General features: G+C 35.1%; 1 pseudogene; it reads left to right on the forward strand.

Annotated features, from left to right (window-relative positions):
• Positions 1–23381, forward strand: part of LOC129235247 (synaptotagmin-15-like) — a 191290-nt pseudogene that overhangs the window by 145688 nt on the left and 22221 nt on the right.

Raw genomic sequence — 23381 nt, forward strand, 5'->3', positions numbered from 1 at the left:
GGCACTCGATGGGAGGTCACGGGAAGTCACTATGACCTCCCCAAAACTGCCATATTGGGAACACTTTGTCTGCCGATTCGGAAAATTTGGGGACATAATTGTAACGATTCAAATTTTTGAATTCTCGAATGTCCAAATTTCATTAGATATTGTACTTAATTGTGCGTACTTAATTTGTGCATGCACCAGTATTTTATTAATCGGCAAATATGTAAGTTCCGTTCGACAAATTGAGATTTGTCATATTTTCTTCGCCTTGAAGGACATGCTCATTTAGAAAAGTAGATACCTAGAACTACAGTAGAATTTGAAACTCTTTTAACCTTGAAATCGTCAGTTTCCTTATGTTTTAACTTTAAGAACCCTTTGAGTCTTAAAGTTTGGTATCAATGCGTTTATGAGGAAGACAAAAACTATATTATAAATACTGAAAAATGTGATTCTGTACTTCACTGTCTTTCACTGGATATAAAAAGTAAAAATATGTCAGATTGTTATCCCCGTAAAAAGAAAAATTGCAGAATTTCGTTTAAACCTGTAACGGAGATTCAAGCCAAAGCCGGGTAAGATCTTTTGCATTTAAATGCGATGGGTTCCTTAGCAGTTGAGTTCTTTAGGGGGGGGGGGATTATTTTCACAATAATAGACGATTTTTCAAAAAAGTGAGGTTTTCGAATACTTTGTCAGGTTTCAAAAGAGAACAGAGAAAATTACGGGAAAGATTCGATTTCAAAAAGAAACTTCTGAACACCCGGTTTGAAATTTAAATTAGCGACCAAAGCATAAGAATCAAAAAAACCAACAAATCCTCCATTTAACAAAGTAGCGTCATAGAACATTATAACTAAACATTAATGAATGGAATTAGAACACTTTTAAATGAATCGGGTTTGCCTCAGCAGTTTTGAGCCGAATCAGCTATGTGCTTCCACTACTTACGGACTAGAGCGGTTTTAAAAGGAAGAACCAAAACCTTTTTAAAACTATTTGAGGGAAGAAAGCCGTCTATTAAACACTCCCGTGTTTTTTGGCTGTATTTCGTATATTGCACTTCTAAAACAGAAAATAAGCAAATTGGATATGAAAGCTAAACAGGGAGTCATGGTAGGATATGCGTTTTATATGAAAGGTTATAGAATTTGGGATCCCGAAAATAGTGAAGTGACAGAAATGCTGAATGTTAAATTCGATGAAAATAAATTCTGGGCGGGAAAAAAATAGGAACGGGAAACAGAGGTATACCGTTTTATTTCACCTCTGAGTAAATCTGAAGTAGAAGAAGAATATCCTGAAAATCATGAAATAGCATGTTATGAGAACTAAATTGGTTGAAGAAATACCAAGGCAAAGCATATATTGACACGACGATTCGAAAGTCCGAATCGTGAAACCGAGGTTAATTGTTCTGAAAATAACATTGAATATGACCCAAAATATTTTGATTTCATTTCTGATGATAATTCAAGAAAAGTATCAGATTCTGATGAAGATAGGGGGGATAATTCAAGTAAACTAGAAACTAACATTTCCGAAGATGTAATTCCTTCGAATTTGAAACAAAGTTTGAGAATGCCAGAAAGGGAAGATTGGCAAAACGCAACAGATCAGATGAGCAGAACGAAATAATTCGCTTCAAGGCCAGACTGGTAATTTTAGGTAACAACCAGCTATTGGGGGGGGGGGGGATACTTTTCGCAAGTGTTCTCTTCAGTAATTTCCTTTCCTTTGGTTGAGGCTTTCTTTTCAATTTTTGTGTATAAGTTACATTGGGTCCATTTCCGAGCAGATGTCTGCAATGCGTATCTATATGCGGATTTAAAAGAAGAGATTTGTGAGACAACCTGAAGGGTTTGTCGGTCCCTGAAATCTAAATTTTGTCTGTAAACTGAATAAATCATTTTTATTCTGATACAGATTACGCCTCAAATCAAGACGACTGGAATATAATGAGGGGGGGGGGGGGGCGCTTGTAATGTTTTTGGATAGGGTACGAATAATATGGTGTACATTCAAACAAAAATACGTAGCACTCTCAACGATAGAAGCAGAGTATATTTCAGTTAGTGAACAATCTAAGGAAGTTATGTGAATAAAAAGAATTTTAAATGCCACGAAAAGAATTCAGTATTTTAGACTGATTGTCACAGTATAGAGTGCTATTAATCTAGTTGCGATCGATTTTTCTAGTTCTGCAAGAAAAAATTGCAGAACTAAGCAGATTGATGTGGGGTACCATTTCCTACGGAATTTGATTGATGAAAATGAATTTGGAATAAATTTTGTTGAGAAACTAAAAATAATTTAGCTGATTGTTTCACAAAACCTTTCTGTATTGAAAATTTACGTAAAGCTTGAATTGCAATGACATATTTTTCTAGAGTTTTTTTTTTTTTTTGAAATGTCTCAATTATTCCATTATGTTTAAGCTATAATTTGTGCACACAAACGGATGGACTATAATATTTTTTAATTTTTTATTCATGTCTTAATGTATTTCCTTTTTTCGGTGTGCTGGCGTGCCAAGAAGGGGGAAATTTGCTAGCGAATATTTTGTTACTGTCCCTCCAGCGCACGAAGGAAAAACAATTGTAGTTAATTTCATTTTGAATTTGTGCCTGGTGATATGGTTGCGGTTAGGTATTTCGGAAAAATTTAAACTATAAATTTCATTCTAGCCGCCTGAATTTACTTCATTTAAATTTATTCACTAATGCAAAATCATTTCTTTATTTTTAGTGGTATGCAAATGTAAAGAACTACGTAACTTGTGACCAGAACTGAATGGAATAATGGTTGTCTCATTTTATCAAGATAACAGTTCGCGGTTGTGCTCCGCTTGGAATTTCAAATAAGCCTCTAGTCTGAACGATGTGCGATAATTCACTTAGTGACATGAATGCCGGCAACGGAAGTTTATAAGTATCTCTTTTCATTTATATTTTTGTGTTTTCGGATGTAATTTGTAATTACCAATGCTTTTGAGTTTTAAAGCGTTCTTAGCCACGTAAGCCTATTCGACGGTCTGCGTGCCATATTGGACACCTGAAGCTGATTTTTGTGGCCCGTTGTCAGGTTCTATGTTACAATCAAGAACTATCTTTTGGAAGAAGTTAAACTCAATTTTATTTTGTTTTGATTAAAATGTGATCGGTCATACAATTTATTTAATTCTGAATTTTTTAAATTTGTAATTCAATATTATATTTTACGGGTAATTGAATATTATCACTTCAAGAATCACCGGAATATAGAAATTTCTGTTGCTAGAGCTAAATTAGACGTAAATTTCTTTCATTATTATTTTTTTTTAATTTTCCAGTAAATTTTGGAACACTGATTCTTTGTTTTTACATGTTATTAAAATCGAAGGAACCAAAACAGAATGTTAAAAGTACGATGTATTACAGCGTATGAAACTTTCTTCGCATATTCAGACTTGAAAATGTGAACATGTTTAAATCTACAGTTAAAAGTGGTGCGATCTTCCGGCAAAGCATTTTCAAGAAGGATAGCATTGTTTATAACAAGGACGGTGGGCCAAATGTGGACTTGCAATTCCTTAATCATTAGAACTGGCCCTACCAGATTTACTCTATTTTGACATGTTTGACTATTTATTATTTTGTTGAAAACTTTAAACTTTTCTGACCGAATTTTCATTTTTTGCTGAATTTACTTTAACTAAGCCATTTTGATTTTGGGAATATAGAATTGTTTCTTCCAGATTTCAGGTACATTCCGAAAAACTTAAAGATAAATTGCCTATATCCTCACAAAAAAAGTGCCACTTAAAAAAAAAGCCGCTGGTGGCTTAAATGGGGACATCGATAGTTGTTCAAAACGGGTGTCGGGGCGGGGGGCTTCCCCATTTTGAAAGACATAGAATATACATGAAACATCATAAATTATGCTTAAATATTAAGACATATATAAGATAGAATGTTCTTACGATATTATTTTATTTCAACTCAAATGACTCTTCAATGTGATTTCTTTGAACTTAAGGAAAAATCTCCAAAAAATTAAATTTTAACAATATAATAACACAATTATGGATTAAAATGCTATTAAATTTCTTTTATATAATTAAATTTCTAATAATGGGCAGCTGTCAAAGAAAAAGAAAATGAAGCTGGTATCAGTTGAACATACCTCGAGTGTTAACAAGTGTGGAATATGGGTTACAAAAAAAAAAAAAGAAAAGAAAAGAAAGTAAAAACATCTACGGTTTTCAATGCTACTGTAGCAACTTGGGGGGGGGGGGGACTAAAAGAGGCTAGATACAGTATTCATTGTTTTGAATGAATACCCCAATATTTCCCAATTGGTTGTCCTAAACTTCGACCTTGCTCCATTTTCTAAAAAAATATTTCTCTACCTTATCCTTATTTTCGTTTTGAAGTAAACATATTGCAATTCGATAATCTGGAGCCTATTATAAGAAGAGACTAGTTTCAAGTTGTATCGTCCTTAAAACATTTTAATTTTTTCTTTAGGCCAAGATGTTAGTCCCATTTCGGAAAACTTTCCGATGCTTTTTTTTTAATTCTTCACTTATAGAAGGAGTTACTCTCCCGATCACTTCAGTTAGCCGATCAAAAAAAAAAAAAAAAAAAAACATTATTCTTAATCAACAGTCTCATATGTAATTAAAAATCCTTCAAAAATGCCGAAAATTAAAAGGATTTTTCTTTAAATTGTACTTCAGAAACCAGTACAAGTGCGTTTCTTTGTATGGAAGAAAAAAATGTAAGATATTATTTTCTTTCTTTTTTGAGTTCTTATGTAAAGTATCCAGATTAAGTCTACTTTAATTAGACATTAATAATCACCGTTACAAATGCTTAGCTTGCAAATTGCTGCCAAAAAAATTTTTCTCTCCTTAAAACAGCATAAGCGCTTAACTGGTTCCTGAAATAAAAGGTTCAATTACAATTTAGGTATATGTTGAGAGGTTTCAAAATAAAAGCAACTCCCAAGGCAATTTCAGATCATTCAGAGTCATAATTTTAATCATTTTAGGGCGTATTTTTATACCTACGTAATTTGATTTTTCCATGTATGTTTTTTGATGTCTACAAGTTTTATGAGATTCTAACAATTTTTTATTTTGACAGATGCTTTCATAATATAAGTTCTAATGATGGCACCGAAGTCGGCTAAGGTGTCACAAAAAAGAAGCAAGTTTGTGATGTAAAAACGCTGACCTTGAAAAAATTAGCATTCGATTTTAAATGAATTTCTGCAATTTCACTGTAAAAACTACTAATCGATATTCAAAGGTGATGTATACGAAATAAAATAATTTGGCAATTTTTATTGGTGTGAATGTTTCGTTTTTTCTCATGAAAACATTATAACAGAATATAAAGTTATATAATTTTTGGAGTAGTAAAACCAATTTTTAACTTAATACTAGTAGTGATAAACCTGACAGATTTTATTATACTAAGTGAAAAAATGTTTCTGTTTTGTTCTGCTTTGGAATTTTGAACCGTCATATATTTGTTTTCATCTATGAAAATTTTAAAAGGCTAATAGGATGAAGTATTATCTAATCTATAATAATCAGTTTACAATAAAAACCATTCTGTGCATAGTCTCAATACTGCACATATGGTGTGAAAAGAAGTTGATTTGTTACTAGTATTTCTGAAATAAAGTAGGTCCATATGCAACTTATAACATTAAAAAAAGAAAACCATAAAAATATTCTGTTTTACCAGAAAAAGAAAAATAAATGCACTGAATTGCATGTATAAAGTTAAAATAAGCTTAAAAGTTTAATGGATTGCATACAGCAAAACATTTCCCACGTTATGCTGCACATTTCAGCAACTCAATGCTGGAAGTGAAAAAAGTACTTTTAGTGAAGATACGATGTAGTATTTTCAGTTATGTATAAAAAACTTTCTAATTTTTAATACCTTCATGGATCAAAAAGGTTTGTTTTATGAAAACGCTATAACTGTTCTGAAAATAAAGCTTCAGACCATATTTTGCAATTTCCTTCTATTTGTAAATTTTTAAGTTTGCAATAGAGCTAAAAGTTTTTTGTATAAATGAAAATGCGCCACTTTTTCTTCTTTAACAGGTATTTGTTTTGTGTGCAAGGAAAATATCAATAAAACATATATTTAACAGCAGTTAATTATTTTTATGTAAAAGGCTTTTATATTTCTTTACTTGTCGCTTTTCATAGCCTAAAACATTATTTATTTTTTTTTTTTTTTTTTTGAAAAACTTTAGAAAAGGAACCGATTTCGTATGTAGGCTGATTTTTACAACTTACATACAAAATCAATTGCTTTACTTTTCTAAATTGTTCTTCAGCTGTAAAAGCAGTGATTTCGACTATGAAAAGAAACAATGATAGGGTGAAAAAACCCTTTTGCATAAAAATTGATAACTATTTATTTTATGGTTTACTGCTGTTAATTTTACTGTACAAATCATTTTTTAAACCGTATACTACTGCTGCTTTTATGGCGCAATTTAGCTGATTCCGCAGCATAATACTGCTAACTTTACAGTTTCATACTGTTAATTTTGCTGGGCAATTCCGTTAAAAAACAGTATATTACTGTTAATTTTACGTATTATCTCTGTTAAATTTACAGGTTAAGTCATTCCTAAAACAGTATATTACTGCTAATTTTAGTTAGATACTGTAAGCTTTACAGGGCAGTTCCATTAAAAAACAGTATTTTACTGCTAATTTTGCAGTTAATCATTGTTAATTTAACAGGGCAATTCATTAAAAGACAGTATATTACTGCTAATTTTACAGTTAGATACTTTAAGTTTTACAGGGCAGTTCTATTAAAAAGCAGTATATTACTGATAATTTTACAGTTTATCGCTGTAAATTTCACAGTAAAAGTCTGTTATAAAACAGTATATTACTGCAAATTTTACAGTTTAGAATTGTAATTTTTGCAGTTTTTCTTTGGAATGCGAGCTGCCAGTATTTTACTGTAAAAACAACAGCTTTTTTTTTGCTCTGCTACGGTGGTAGCCTCTTGATCTGGAATGGGATATGCTTCGGGCCATTTGGTGAAATAGTCGATGGAAACAACAATGTATTTGTTTCCATCAGCAGTTCTTGGTATAGGACCTAGGATGTCGATCCCAATTCATTCGAAAGGAGCTCCAACGTTGTACAGATGTAGCTTCCCTCTGCTTCTTTTCTTCGGTCCTTTACGAGCAGCACAGGCGTCACAAGAATGGCACCACTTCTCCACGTCATCCTTCGCCTTGCTCCAGAAGAAGCGTTCCCGAACTTTATTGAAGGTTTTCAAGACACCAAAATGCCCTCCAGTCGCACTACTATGTATTTCTTTCAGAACATCTGAAATCCTTGATCGGGGAAGTAGTAACTGCCACCTAGATGTTTTGCCGTCATCAGATTCCCATTTTCGGTACAGTACGCCGTTCCGTAAATGGAGTGAGTTCCATAAAACCCAGTATCTTTTTGTTGCAGGACTGAAGATGGAAACGTCCTGCCAGCTAGGTCGCCGACTGTCACTCTCCATGAACTCCAAAATTGGTTTTATGTCGAGGTCTTCAAGTTGATCTTTTGGAACTTGGTCGTCACTCCATGGATCAGGTTCTGGTGATGTTGGAGTCACTGTCACCTGATAGGCAGTAGGGCTAGTCGTTCCATACTGTTTCTCGATTCGGGAACAATAGTGGCAGTTCTCAGGACAGGGTCTCCTTGATAAAGCGTCTGCATTACCGTGAGACAACCCCTTTCGATGCTTGATCTCCATGTCATATTCCTGGAGTCGCTGTATCCACCTGGCTATCTGGCCTTCCGGATTTTTGAAGTTCAAAAGCCAAGTTAACGAGGCATGATCTGTCCGAAGCAGAAAATTTCGGCCGTAGAGGTAATGATGGAAGTGTTCTACAGCTTTCACTATGGCCAGTAACGCCTTTCTGGTGACGCAGTAATTTCGCTACGACTTTGATAAGCATTTGCTCCAGTAAGCGATGACATGTTCACTGCCGTCAATTTCTTGGTATAAAATAGCTCCGATGCCCTCGTTGCTCGCATCAGTGTCCAGGATGAAGGATTTTTCAGGCTGAGGATAGGCGAGGATAGACGTTGATGTTAAAGCCTCCTTCAGTCGTAGAAATGCATCTTCGCATTCTTTGGACCATTCAAACTTTTGCTTGCTCTCCGTCAGCTGATGCAAAGGTCGTGCAATGTTGGAAAAACCCTTCACAAACTTCCTGTAGTACGTGCAGAGCCCCAGGAAACTTCGCAGCTGGTGGATGTTTTCGGGACGACTCCAACTCTTGACCGCAGATATATTTTCTGGATCGGTTTGTACACCTTCAGAAGAGATGATGTGACCAAGGTAGTTCACTTCCCGGCGGAACAAATTACATTAGGACGGACTTAACTTCAGATTAGCTTCCTTAAGCTTTTGCAGCACCTTCCTAAGATTTGCCAGATATTCTTCGAAACTGCGTCCCACGATAATGATATCGTCTAAGTAGACCATACAGGTTTCGTAGGAAAGTCCTCTTAACACTGTCTCCATAAGACGCTCGAACGTAGTTGGTGCATTGCAGAGGCCGAAGGTCATCACTTTAATCTGCCATAAGCCTTGTGCAGTTGTAAACGCTGTCTTCTCTCGGTCATCAGGGTGTATTTCAACCTGCCAGTAGCCGCTCTTCAAGTCCAGGGTCAAAAACCACTTGTGTCCGGAAAGAGTGTCTAAGGTGTCGTTTATCCGTGGAAGAGGGTAACTGTCTTTCCTGGTGATTTCATTCAGCCGTCGGTAATCGACACAAAATCTGGTGGAGCCATCTGTCTTTCGGACCAAAACGATGGGAGAGGCCCAAGGACTGAATGAAGGTTCGATTACATCATTCTCCTTCATCTCTTTCAGGAGGGTCTCAACCTCTTCCTGCTTGGCGAACGGTAGTCATCTTGGATGCTGTTTAATAGGGGGGTGTTCTCCAGTGTAAATCCTATGCTGCGTTAAAATCGTACGACCAACATCCTCCGATGTAGATGAAAACAGATGCTTGAAGTCATCTACCAATTGTTCCGCAGCAGTTCTTGGATCTTTCGATAAGGGTGCACTCCCAATTAACTGCGATGCCAAGGACTCAGAAGACATAGTCTCGTGGGAATTGATTCTTCTAATGATGCAGTTTACTGGAGTACAAGTTGCCAACACTTCACCTTTCCGGATATTCCATAGCCTTTCACTCACGTTGACGACTCGCACAGGAATTACATCTTTAGAAAGGTCCACAAGCGTAGATGCTACCAGCACTATTTTTGGGTTATTGCTTAAGTTGGGGTACTCAATGAGTCCAAATCGAAAACTATTGCTTTCTTCAATGGAGCCAGGTATTAATGATTCTGACCTTGAGGGAATCGATAAATCTGTTTGGGCTATTATTTGATGAGCGGATTTTACATCACTTTCTGCGGGGAAAACGGCTATGTCTTCTCTCATCGAGTGCAGCTCATTAGTCTTGAAGTCGAGGTTGAAGTCATATTTCTTTAAAAAGTCCAATTCGAGAATGAAGGGGTCCGTGATATCAGCGACGAATGCCGTATGATGGTAGGTGGCATTCCCAAACACTATTTCCAAGTCCCCTTTGCCTTCAATCTCCATATTGTCACCTGTCACAGTCTGGAGACTTACGCGTGGCGATGTCCACAACAGTTTCAATCCGAATTCACGAGCCACATCTGACCTAATGATTGTCACATTGGCTCCAGTGTCGCCAATCAGTTTGCAGGGATTCCCATTTACATGTGCATAAATGAAAAGTCCATTACCGCCACTTCTAGAAGAGGAAATCTGCAGAGCTCTGGTGGTGGTGATTTCCTTCCCTCGCGTAGCTTGGCGAGCCGGACAACTCCTTCGCAGGTGCCCTTCACTACCGCATTTCCAGCACATTTGCTCTTGTTTCTTTTGGGCTGTTATGCTGCTCAGATGTCTTGCCAAGTCACAACTGACTACAACTGTATTTATGTCGAGGACTGCATACTAAGTGTCTTGCCTCCATTATTTTATATACCGATAGATGGCAGCACCATCACCGGATCGAACAGTTAATGAGAATTTAGAACTATTCCAAGAGCTAATAGCTACCTGGTGCTAGCACCCCCAGAGGTATCGTTTCACTTGGAGGACTTTGAGACCACGAGCATATTTAACGTCGCCCAGTCCTTGCCAAGTCACCGAGTTGTCTCTCTAGTTCAGCGAGGTGGGACGACCTGGAATCAGGCTCTTCAGCTTCCTGAGTCCGGATTAGATGGCGATCCACACGGGTTGCTTCTTGGGCGGCCTCGTATCTCATTGCATACACCAAAGCGGATTTCAGGTCGTTTACATTCGCCATTCGGAGGGCCTTCTGGATTTCAGGATTCCGAACTCCGTCGACGAAGTAGTTGAGTGCTAGGTTGTCTCGAACATCCGCAGGACAGTCGCAAAAAGCAAGATGAGACAGTCTCTCGACGTCCGCCGCTAACTCTTGCAGGGTTTCCCCGGTTTTCTGGAAACGGGACTTCAACTGGAGTCTGCTGAAATCTTTCTGGCACTTCTCACCGAAGCGAAGCTCCAGCGCAGATGTGAGGGCAGCGAAATCCAGGCGCTGGCTGTCCGGAAGGGTCTGAAGAATGTCCGCTGCGTCACCTCTCAGGGATGCTGCAAGATGGCAGGCCTTGGTAGCAGAGTCCCATCTTTTCGCTTCCGCCACTATCATGAATTGAGTTTTGTAAACCTGCCACGAAGTTTTCCCATCGAATGTGGCAAGTTTAAATGACGGTCGAGCAACCGATGTGGGAGCGCCAAACTGTACAGAGCTGCTTTCCACGGTCGCCAATCTCCTTTCCATGTCCTTAATTATTTCTTCCTTAAATGAAGTAAATTTCTTATCTTCTTTTTCCAACTTATTTTCTACATTGGCGATACGCTCTTCCACAGTATCAAATTTTTCTTCCAGAGCATCAACTTTATCTCCCATGGCGGTTAGTTGATTCTCTATCATGGTTTTCATCGAAGTTAGGTCACTTTTTATTTCATCTTGACTTGTAGTAATTTTAGCAGTTAAATCACTATTTAACTGTTCCTGGTTAGTCGCCAATTCATTTTTCAATTGTTCTTGATTAGCCGCCATATCATTTTTTAATTGTTCTTGACTAGCCGCCATATCACTCTTCACAGAGTTGATTGCGTCAAGAAGTTGTTTTAATTGTTCATTCATTGCGCGAGTAATCACCATAAAAATAAAGTCCAAATTCAAAAAGTTTTTATGAAAAAAATGTCCAAAGTCACACTTACTCCAAGAAAGTCCTGAAGTAGCCCCACGTTGGGCGCCAATTATAACGGATCCGGTGCGACTCCCACTTTCTTGCAAGGACGACACAGTTCGTGAGAAAAATACAGGAAATTTATTTACACTATGTATAGGAAAGATCGTCAACAACTGCTAAATTAGTCATCAGCAATTAAGCAAATATCACACAACACCGTAAACTCAACGGTTACACACGTATTTACTTCCAAATACGAAAAACAACACAGCGAAATGTCTCGCAATAAACAGAGCTAATACACTCTCAGTACGAATTCTCAATCGAAACTAACTCTTTACCATGCATAACGCTTTTTATACACAACGAAAGAGAACTCTCAAATATTCCACAAGATTCCAAATGCTTCTCGAAAATAGTAGACCGTTATTTTATTTCTTCTTTTTATTCATTCACGAATCTTATCAATGAAAAATAGGGGGACCATATACTTCAACCGAATGTATAGGGGCTGTATATTCATTACGGGAAACTATTTACAGGTTACGTTACTATAATAATTACTATTTACAGAATTTGTAACAAAATATATATATATATATATATATATATATATATATATATATATATATATATATATATATATATATATATATATAACAATGGTCATTAAATGATTTTCAAACTTATGATTGTGTTATTATTCGTTTTCAGCTTTTACATATGCATATTTTTTACCTTCAATGTTAGTAGATGCAATGTAACAAAGCTTTTAGCTATAATTTATGTTTGAGTGTTACTCATGTATTTTAGCTATTGTAGACAGTAGTATCGTTTTTCACCTGTTATTCAGATTATCTGCGGTTACCGTGCCACCCTATTCCGCGACTAATCGGGAGTTTACTGCATTTGGGCTTCTCTTTCGTAATGCCGAACTTTTTTCTACCCGCGCGCCATACGTTAGAACAAAAAAAAAAACTGTTTTAAGTTTATAATTAATTTGAATTTTGAAATTTTGAATTCAAATTATGTTTTTCGCCATCACGAGTTGTGACAGGACCCTAGTTATTGGTTACTACTCTACTCGTTTCCAGAAGCGTCTCCTGCCCTCCTCTTGGGTCTGTTACGTGTGTACAGTTGTGTATGTGTATGCTTTTGTCACACAGGTCTACGTACACACACAACTTGTGTGTGTGCGTAGACTTGTGTGTATGCACGTTGGCGTGTGTTTATGTGTGTGAACGTGTATGTGTATATGTGTAAAAGTGCATGTGTGTATGTGTGTGAGTGTGTATGTGGGTAAAAGTGCCTGTGTGTATGCGTGTGAGTGTGTATATGTGTGATATGTGAGTGTGTATATGTGTGTGTGTATATGTGTAAAAGTGCGTGTGTATATGTGTGTAAAAGTGCGAGTGTGTGAGTGTATATGTGTGTGAGTGTGCGTAGGACATGGATGCCACCGACCGGGAGGAGTCGCGCCTGCAGAAGACGGTGGAGTTGAAAAAGGAACCAAACATCAAGGACGGTCAAGTAAAAACAATTAGCAATCGTGATTTCTCAACAAAAAAAAAGAAGACTATTAAAAAAAAAAAAAATCTGGATAGCATGGTAAGACAAAAAAGACAACTAACAATTACAAACCAAAAATTACTGTCATCCTTACTACATGCTGAATTTCGATACACATGGATCAACTTCACGGGCCACGCCGCAGACCGTTGGTTGGGGACCACTGTTTTATAAAATGTACCGTTTGCACAAAAACTACTAAAATATATTGTCTACTTGCAACACACGTAAATTCTAAACCAGCTAAAACAGCTGTCAGGTGAGGAGAATAAGTCGTATAAATCTATTTCCATGCTTCCGATTGTTCCAGCTACAGCTGTCGGAATTTTCTGCTAAGAGAAGCATCACTTTCCAACTTGGTAATTTTATCCTGAATTTGAACTTCATTCAGTAAATTCATTGTAAATTTAGAGTGTCAGTAGTGTGAATCAGTTTTACTTACTTTAAAACAAGTTACAACTTATTAGTAAAGTATAATTATAATTTTTTTAACTCCACAAATTTGTTCCGTGAGAGCCAGATAAAATGGAGCCCGATATACGAGGTTCTGCTGCATTATTTAGCAATTTCATATCTGGTGGAAAGAGTCTGGAAATATACTTCTTAAGCGTATTCTTTAATGTAAAGCGGTGGAATTACCATGTCGCTATTGCGCGGGACCCCCCCCCCCCCCCACACAAGAGTTCCGAAAGGGAGCCAAAACGGCTCATTAAAAACAAAAACTTCATTAGGTGAAGGGTCCTCAAAAATTAATTGTGACGGGACTCCAAATGTGTAAATCTGCTGCTGCCAAAGTGTGTACATGAAAACGCACACATATTGTTTCCAGTTATGAAACATTTACTACTTAATAGACGTGCAAGGAAGGAGCCTAATGCAAACGTCAGATTTTTTTTAATAATCAAGAAAAAATAGTAGTTTAATCAGCAAAATTCTGTAATTTAATTTTCAAATTTGCCAAATGTATACTCATCTGTGAAAGCTTAAGTGCGTCAACACAGCAATCCAGAAGCTCTTGAACAAAATGTTTGAATAAATTGCGTTTATGAACTGTTACTTCAAAAAATCAAACCATAACTAACTCCGAATTTGAAAATGAATGAATGGTGTTCTAAATTACTTTAGTGCTGAAGCACAGCCATCTTAACACAAGGCCTGCGCGCTCATTCAACATGGCCGCCCGTGAAGGCGGTTTGTTTACATCTCATAATAGCTCTACCGTGAATAAAAATTTAGATTTTTTTATAATCCATTAAGAAAACAGTTAATTTTTACGTGAAATACTCCGATACATCTTTAAATTAAAAATTTATATCGTTCGAGTTTTAATATCGACACAAATAGTTCTTAAATAGTAAACTAAATTAAAATTCATGCATGACACATTAAATATTATATTCGCAATAAATATATAGATAATGAATAAAAATGAAAATTTTCATGGGTAAAAAGAAAATACACTTCAACTTCAAATCATAATGCAAAAGAAAGTACGAAATAAATTTTGCTTACTGTAAATTGTAAAATGATTAAGACAGACGGGGAAGATAAACGGGAAGTGCATATTTCTTATTCATAAACTAATAAATATTTTGCATTTTTCACACGAATGATTTACAGTAGTATTGATTTCCTTTGATAAAAATACAGACAAATGAAAAAAAAAATAATAAGATGGAATAAAATAAACCAATATTTAGCCATATTTCTAACTGTTACAAACAAAAGAAACAGCATACATTTTTGAGAAAAAAATCACTCCAATACTCAAAAATAATTACAAAACATCTGAACAATTGAAACAAACTAAACAATTGGTATAAAAGGACAATACTGAAGCATATATTTCAGAGTAAAAAATATAATTAAGATTTATCATGAGTTATCTGTGAGTTTTTTTTTTTTTTTTTTGGAGAAGTTATTCTACAGTATGTTATAAATCGTTTGCATAATATTTCTCAAAATCAAGAAAATGGTATGAAAGCTAAGCTTGTAATTGTCATGTACCACATTTCTAATGCATGGCTCGCTAATAGTTGTTAAAAGCTTTAATTCATTTTCATTTGCTATGAATTCCTCCAAAAAAAAAAAAAAAAAAAATCCACAACATTTCAAAATACATTTATAAAAATAGAAGCTGAGTTTAAAAGAAAAAGTTGGTGTTTTTCAAAAGTCACGATTTCATGTATCTATTGAACTGCACTCTTCAGAGAATTCATATTAAAAAGCTCCTTGAAATTTTAGTTACAAAAAATAATCATTTACCAAAGTGAAGACAAAAAGTTTCGTCATTAAAATCGAAAGTAATAAACGTGTATTACATGAAAAAAACATAAATAAAAATGTGTGCCTTTCAATAATAGAGTATAGTACCTTACAGAAATAGAAACTGCTTTAAAAGTTAAAACAGTTGCTCTTTTTAATGAACCGCGATCTAATGTATTTATTAAACAGCACTCTTCAGCCAATTGATGTTAAAAAGTTCCTTTAAACAATAGTTACAAAAAATAATCATAACACAAATTGAGGGCAAAAAAGCTTCGTCATTAAAATCGAAAGTGATAAAAATATGTAGCATGAAAAAACATACATAAAAATTCGCCCCTTACAAGTAAAAAATCCTTAAAATATTATTTTACAAGTACAGTAAAACTCCTCTAATACGGACACTATCAAGACAAAATTTTTTGAGGGGTGTCCGCATGACAGAGGTTTAATAATACCTTTTAATTTTACCTTAGAATCGAAGAATTAAATACTGTCCAGTGTCCACATAGGAGGGGTATCCGCTAGGAGGGATTTTACTGTATTTATTTTTATTATCAATTCTGCTTAAAAATAACCATTGGTAACCACACTTACCTTCTTAACATTTTTTAATCCAACAATAGTAGCTTCAAACATATTTGGAAATGTTAAACATTTGATACGTTAAATTTTCACCACCAAAGTATCCCAACGGCTTATAATGTAAACTTGACGAAACGTAACGATTTAGCACAGTCAAATACAAAGAACAAAAAAGAAAACATCATTTCAAGTCTCCATAAAGACAGTTGATAACGTATTCACACATTTGGAATAAATATTACTTTGCTATTTGATACTAAAGTTGTGAGATGAAATACAATATTGCATCCGCAACGAGCAGCTACTTGAAGTCCACAACACTGTTTGAACTAAAGGGATTTCCCCGCTCAAAGCCTGCTTGAGGTCACGTGACACCGATTGCGCAATACAGCGCGTAGGCCTGATATATAGAAGGCTGTGGCTGAAGCATGAGTATATCTTCCAAGTCTTCAGCAATGCAATATATATATTTTCCACAAATTGTGTAAAAATACAAGGATTATTTTATCTTTAAAGTTCAGAATTTATTACAGAATTTTTTTTTGGGAGTTTCTGGTTTTGCTTGAAGCAAAAGAAAACAAGTTGAGAATTTAAAAAAATAAATAAATAAATAAATAAAAATATATAAAAAATAAAAAGAAAATAACTTCCAAGGTTTTATATTGAGTTGTTCAATGTAATTAGGAAATACTGTTCGTAAACGAAGGGAAAAAGTATTTTTCGTAGAATATAAGATGCATTAAAACATTATTTGTATTTAATTATTTATTTTTCTCCCTGTCAAATAATAAGACACATTTCTCCTTTTTAAGGAAAATGGGAAGGAGCAAAATCCTTCTTTCTCTAAGGAACGTATTTCCGCTCGTTACTTTTAACAACCTGTTTTTTAGTTTTCGCTGATTTTTCTTCTTGAGTGCAGAACTACGCTTTTCATTTTTGGATAATTTATTTTACCATCATTAAATATGGTATCAACTGATTTGAAGTGAATTTATCACTAAATTGTTGTCAAAAGAAATTCACTGCGAGCTATCACTGATTGGTTGTTTATTGCGATTACGGAGCATAGCAGTTTTTTAAATATTTCATACATACTGTTAAAATAAATATGGATTCGTTTGAAGATCTGGAAAAAACTTAAAACTTTTTAGCATAAATATGCTTAATTTGGCCAAAAAGAAGCCGTAATGTACATCACCGTATTAAGACGTTCAATTCATAATAGTTGCGAATTTCTAGACAATAGAAAATTGGTTCCTAAGAAAAACGTTTTATTCGAACGAATAAAATAGAAGGGCCATATCACAGCATTTTGTCCAAATGTAGAGTCCGCAACACGACACTCATTTTTCCATAACTTTTTAATTTACTGTTCGATTTGCACATCATTTTATCTTGTGTTTTTAATATTTTTTAACAATTACTTTAATTGGTGCGCAGATTCAATTTCAATTTTTACGATTCTGCACTTGGCATCACAAGCGATGAAGTGCCATTCACTGATGCCATTAGCGCAGAGCGCCATAAATTCGCTTCTTTACTCACGTGTACTGGCAACGATATGGTTGATAGCAAGTGCAATATTTAATCTGCTTCTAAATTATAATAATCTGGAAACGCGGCAGATAGCAAGCGTCCGCATTCAACGCGCCCGTGGAGTGCGCGCCGAAGTTCATCACTTGTGACGTCATAAAGACCCCGCCTCATTTCAAAATTAGAAGTTTAAAAAAAACATTAAAAATTAAACGTTTTGAAAGTAAAAGTTTCTCTTCGCTCCATGTTGTTTATTTATTTATTTATTTATTTTCACTCATTTTATCAGCTTCAGTGACTAAAAGTAGTACTTTTGACTGAACAACCCCAAGAAACTTTTCCTCGAACTCTCTCCCGATCTTCATTAGCTTAAAATGAAGAGGCACGCTTAGGTGCCACTATATTTAATTAGATTTCATATTTGGAATGAAAGAAATGAATGTGAAAAGTATTATGCAGTGGTTAACCGAACACACTAACAAAGTGAGATTTAGACTGATTCGGTACTGTGTGAAGATTTCTGCCTTCAGCGAAGCTAAAAGGGATGAGAATACATTCACGGAGTCAATATTTAGTATAGCCAATTAAAAAGCCGATACTTCTGCCAACGATATTCAACTAGTTTCTGCCCTGCTGTTCGTTTCCGAAAACTGTTTGCGTTAGATCTGAGATACGTTACTCTTGAAAAATTGCGTTGCACTCATTTCGCCTGAGCCAGATCGCGTTGAATCGCGAGTCGACTGTATATTTATTAAACTTTCACCTATTTATCTGGAATGCAAAATAATATAATAATAATAATTCAACTAAACACTGTTCTTTCACATTTTCGTAACTGTTGAAAATAGTAGTTTAACCGCGCTTAAGACTTTCGTTTTATTAGCTCCAGTAGTGAAAGGTGTTTTTTTTTAGAGGTATAGAACTTTAAGTTGGCAACACTGTGTGATATGAATGCCATTTTGATAGCTGTCACTTGTTTTGTGTTCAGTTTGGTTTGCTATTTCATCATGAATAGACAACAAGGCGGAGCAACATGCCACACAGCGCGCGTCACAATTGATTTATTGAAAGAAACGTTCGGTGAACGAATAATTTCGCGTAATGGACCCGTGAATTGGCCTGCAAGATCATGCAATTTAACACCGCTGGACTACCTTTTGTGGGGCTGTGTGAAGTCTCAGGTCTAAACCGATAAGCCACAGACGATTGACGCCTTGGACAAGAACATTCGCCACATATCACTCACATACGGCCCTCATTGCTGCAAAAAATGATAGAAAATTGGACTTTCCAATTGGACTTTCTCCGAGCCAGCCGAGGTGGCCATATGCTAGAAATCATATTTAAATAAAAATGACAAAGAATCACCTTTCGAATAAAGCAACATTCATGGCAATTAACAACATTCAACTGTTTTTTATTTGAACCTAAAGTTCTCTACTTCTAAAAAAAACACCTTTTATATGCTACAACCACTTTTCATGAGATCTTCCATTTTATTTGTTATCAAATAAAATGGTCTCTCTACAATTTATTATCTCTTTATCAAAGTAAACTTTTAGACTCAAATTAAAGCAGTTATTGTTATTAAAATATCCTTTCTAATGATATTCATTTAAATATATAAGAACAAAATTCAATGTTAAGCATTTATCATTTATTCCTCGGCAGCGAAGCCGAGGCGTATAAAAATTTAAGCAAGAATAACGTCAAAAGATTTTTCTTCTTTTAGTAAATACTTCTTGAATATGACGACATGATTTGGTTTGAAAACAATTAATAGTTGAAAATTTGATATTATAACCACTCACAACATACTAAAAAGGTTGGGCTGAGATTTAAAAAAAAAAAAATGTGCATAATTTTTGGACGAATAATTGAAGCATTCATAATTTATTACTTTTCTGAAATCTTGTATTCAAGTTTCCAAATAAAAAACTTTCAAAACGAAGCACAGTCGAAAATTCAATGAATATTTAACGTCAATTAAAGAAATTTCATTCTTATCTAAAAAGCTTAATAAATAAAGCATTCATCTGTTTAATTATTATCATTTCAATTCATAAAACCATTCTTTCATAGTCATGTTTTTTCTCTAGTCTACGTTCTTGATTATGTATAATTGTCACAGAACGGTACTTTTCATTTAATTTTATTAACAACTTTTGCCAAATATTGAGTTTAATTTAAAAAGATAAATTATGATTATGATTATTCACATCAAAAGTGCATGAAAGCTAATGCTAAAAAAGATCAAATGTAATAGGCACAAAACATTTAGAACTATAAAATATCTTTTTTTGTCGGTTACTAAATAATTAAATCTTGTTATTGTAAAGTTTTGTGACGTTTAGGCTTTAAATACAATTAGACAGGAAAAAATCGAGCTAGTATTTTACTTGTTTATTTATCTTTTTCCGACCAGAAGGTATATCTTTTTTTACAATGGCAACGATAAAATTATATTGTTAGTTTATAATGATTGTAAATTTAAAGTTTTGGAAAAGCGCTCCGAGGTGCATCAGGATTCAGGACCTAACTCGAGGTATCTGTAACCAAAATTTTGTAAATCTGTACTTTTGTATTCTGCTAATAGACGATCAATAAACATACTCCCATATATATATAAACGCTGTTTTATGTTTATTGATTACATTTTTTTCTTTAAATGTTTTAATGAAATGAGAAAATACTCGGAATTTGAGGGAAAAAAAAGGTTCATTAAGATCTAATCCAATGAATACGTAACCAAAATTTCGTGCTTCTAAACCATGTTATTTGGTAAGGAGATGACCGACACACACACACACACAAACTCCATGTTTTCTTTACTAATAATAAAGCTGAAAGTCTCTCTGTCTGTCAGAATCTCTGTGACGCGCATAGCGCCTAGACCGTTCGGCTGATTTTCATGAAATATGGCACAAAGTTAGTTTGTAGCATGGGGGTGTGCACCTCGAAGCGATTTTTCGAAAATTCGATGTGGTTCTTTTTCTATTCCAATTTTAAGAACAAAATTATCATAAGATGGACGAGTAAATTAGAAATTATCATAACGTGGAACCGTAACACAGGTACAAGCCAATTGGCGAGATACGAAATTATCATAACGTGGAACCATAACATTGGTACAAGCCAATTGGCGAGAAAATTCACCACACATTATTTGTAAATATACAGGCGAACCAAAAGACCGTTTAATTTTTTTCTATTACGGGCAAAGCCGTGCAGGTACCACTAGTATTTATATAAATGTGTGAATTCAAAAACATGTCAGAGAAACCATTGTGTGTGCTGCATTAATCAACTCCATCCTATGTTAGTTGAAAACATTCGTCTTTTTCAGGATATCCAGCTTTTCATCCTCGACTTCGGACGATTTATCGGAGGGGGGCTCCGGTCCTGCCGCTGGCCGCCAATTTCGCCGCCCCCTCGGCCCCTCTACGTCCCTCGACCCTCCCGCCCTGCTCCGACTCACTTCGGAGTGCGTGCAGCCCCGCCCCGCCCTCACGCGATGGCACACCGTGGCCAGCCCCCATTGTCAGACGACCACAGTTCCTGGTACCCTGGATGCGGAAAGGTGACTCTTGACTTCAGTTCATTTTAATTTTTAATTATGTTTTGTATTGGTTTATGTTTTGAATGACTCGCACATCACCCGGTGCTATTCGCAACTCGAACGAACTATAGGGAACGCTGCAGCTACTGTCTAATGGCGGACGAAAAAGGTGAAACAAACAAATGCCGAAAGTTATAACTTGCTTTGAAGCTTTATGAATAACAGTAATTTTTCATCGTGTTTGTGAGAAGATTTCTTTTCTATTCCTCTGAAATTACATTCCACCATAAACTGTCTGAAGCCAGTAATTTACCACCCTCCCCCCCCCCCCCCAAAAAAAAAACACGTGGAACGGAATGTTTTACCTTTTTCATTAGTATTGTTAATCACCATAAGGTGGCGTATTCGAGCTTTGGAGTTGCGAATATGAATATCTAAATTTATGACGTTTTTCTCACAGACAATTAAAAAAGTGAATTATCTCTATACAGGATGTTTCTGAACTCTTGGGCAAAACTTTAAAGGTGATAGTACACATCAGGACAAAAAATATCGTGGGGTTATAAGTGAAACCCACTAAGTCAAATATAATTGATTTTCGGATTTTTAGCTTTTCTTGATCACAGAAAATCGGTTCTTTCGGCTGGTGAAATGTATTATCATAGCTTATGTTTTTCTTTTATATTTCAAGGTTTCTTAATTACATTAAGTACTTTAGGCTATTAGTTTGAACAAAGCAAAAAAAAATCTTTAATCGGCTACTTAAAACCATGTTTTTTGACTTAGTGTGTTGCACTTGTAACTCCACATATAAAGTCAAAAATGAGGGTCCCGAACGTCTTCCGAAGGAGATAGGCGTCATTAAAGATTAGGGTCCAAAATTTCAAATGATCATAAAAAATGGAAAAATTGGTCGATTCGTTTTGCGGTTTTCGCTAAAACTATTCTTTTCATCAGTATTTTCTTAAAAATAAATTTTGAAGATGTAGCTCAAAAAATGCTGATAGAGGGCGCTTTAGACTTTGGAGTAACGAACAACTATTTTGTACCGCTATTTTTGAATCGAATTAAATGTTTTCTAATGCTTGTACTTAAACTTAAATTCTGAGCTTAAAATCTGAATTGTTGGAGTGATTAAGTAGCGAAAAATGAACTGTCTTCAAAGGTGGAAACACACTTTGTCACAAAAAAATGTTATGCATCAAGAATAAATTGAGCTGCATGCTTTCTACTGATTTTTCGTCACCATGTCATGTGTCCGAGACAATGATGACGCTTCTTATTCTCATTTTTATGTGTATTTACATCACTCATGATTATATTACACATTATATTACACTTACGTTAGCTATTTACAGTTCAAATTGAGCCATTTCGGCTGGTAGACCTCCTCAGAGTCTAAGCTCTCCAAAACCACTCTGGGTCAAGTGTAATGCAGGAATGTTTGGGTATGTCTCTCGCAATTACTGTGCACCTAAGCACTTCCTGTTCGAAACCCTTTTCAGATGCTGCTAACATCTGGTGTCAGTTATTTTAGTTCATCCAGGAGGTTGACATTAAGCTTGCCTTCTACTGACAAGTTGAACTGTACCGTTGCTGCGGACTCTCGCTGGTGTGCAATATGTATTTTAGCTACCAGTTTGATGGCACTTTCAACTTCTGTGAGATACATATCCAGTTTTGTTATTGACTATTTTAGACTGATGAGTCGAAAACAAAGACGAAACTGCAGTCTCTGGATAACCTAATCGGGCTGTCGGTATTTCGAATGTACTTTAAATATATGTTCATATTTCAAGTATTATTTATTTAATTCCAAAAAAATAGAAAAAACCTTTATTTTGTTTTTACCCTCAGAGATTCAGACGAAGAAGAACCTCTCAACCCGCCTTGTCTACACGGACGACTCTGGTTCGCTGTCAATTACAAGCCTGAGAGTAATCAACTCGAAGTAACCCTTTATAAAGCAAAATACCTGCCAGGTACGTAACTGCAAAATCGAAAGAAATTCGCCAAAAACTTATTGCCCTTGATTTTTTGTACATGTTCTCGCGTCTTAAATTTCCAATTGTTTCATTTATTTATATTTTTCTTCATCAATTCAAGCAATTTTTTGAACAAAACCCAGTCCGGTCACGTTTATTTCTTAAAATTGAATAATTATCTGAAAAACCGGAAATAACTACGAAATCGACAAAAAAAAAAAAAAAAAAAAAACATGCGGTTGATATACTATTTGTCTCAATAATAAACTTCAAATGAACTTTAAACTTTACTTACGCATTGAAGAATATTTAGTTCAAAAAATTTACTCGAGAATTTTGCTAAAAGTTCAAGTCTGGTAGAAGATTTTCCCCCAGTTTTATAATTTTGAAAAAAATCACAATTCTTTTAAAGTTTTTTTTTTAATTTGAAGTTTTTAATTTCACTTCTTTTTCAGAATTTTTAATGCAACAAAACTTATTCTTAGCATCACTGGGTTTTAGATAGAAGTCTAAAAATTCAAAACAATAATGTTAAAATAACTGTTGAAAAGATATCTTTGACACCATCGAAATATAATCTTATACTTTCCATACATTA

Source organism: Uloborus diversus, chromosome 2 (genome assembly GCF_026930045.1).
Source record: "Uloborus diversus isolate 005 chromosome 2, Udiv.v.3.1, whole genome shotgun sequence".
Classification (NCBI taxonomy): Eukaryota; Metazoa; Arthropoda; class Arachnida; order Araneae; family Uloboridae; genus Uloborus; species Uloborus diversus.